Below are 710 nucleotides of genomic sequence, written 5' to 3'. Positions count from 1 at the left end.
ATGAGGGCGGCGGGGAGCCAGCGGAATTCTGGGAGCTGTAGTTCTTTTCCTCCGACGTCTTTGGCATTTGACCAGAGACAAAACTACAGTATCCATGATGCTCCCGTCCCAAAGCTCTATTGAGCTCTCCTTTATCATTACAGCATTTCAGTGGAGCATTTCACTGGGGGCTTTTATAGTGTGTCCCACCAGAGCCTCCATGTACAGTGAATACATATACAATACAAGGCTGCTGGGCAGGGCAGGAAAAGTGCTGCCCTGCATTATATAGAATTCCCATACTGCAATAGGGGAAATAAATTGATTAGTTATGTAATAATTAATGCCAGGTGATAGGGTTAACCATTATTGCCCCTCTTTGCCAAGCAGCATATTATTATTATTCATTACTTTAATTTTAATTTGTGGTTGTGCAGATATAATATTGAGATTGAAAAGACATTAAATAAAGCGCAATGAAGTGGTAAAGTGTGGCAATAAGCAAACATATCAACAGCGCCGCTATACATCATTTTAAAAATAAATTATAGACGGGAGAAATGAACTCAAACAGACTAATATACAGCCAAACCAACTATTTGGGAAAACTACAGATTATCAAGTGAGGTATATGAGGGAGACTATGAAAGTCTAAGATGGGTGATTAATTTCAAGCATTTTTTTTAATGAAATAAAGTCAAAAAGTTACGGAAGCTTTAAGGCGTCCTTTC

This window comes from Pelobates fuscus, chromosome 9, assembly GCF_036172605.1.
Source record: "Pelobates fuscus isolate aPelFus1 chromosome 9, aPelFus1.pri, whole genome shotgun sequence".
NCBI classification, from domain to species: domain Eukaryota; kingdom Metazoa; phylum Chordata; class Amphibia; order Anura; family Pelobatidae; genus Pelobates; species Pelobates fuscus.
This window is presented reverse-complemented; position numbering follows the sequence as displayed.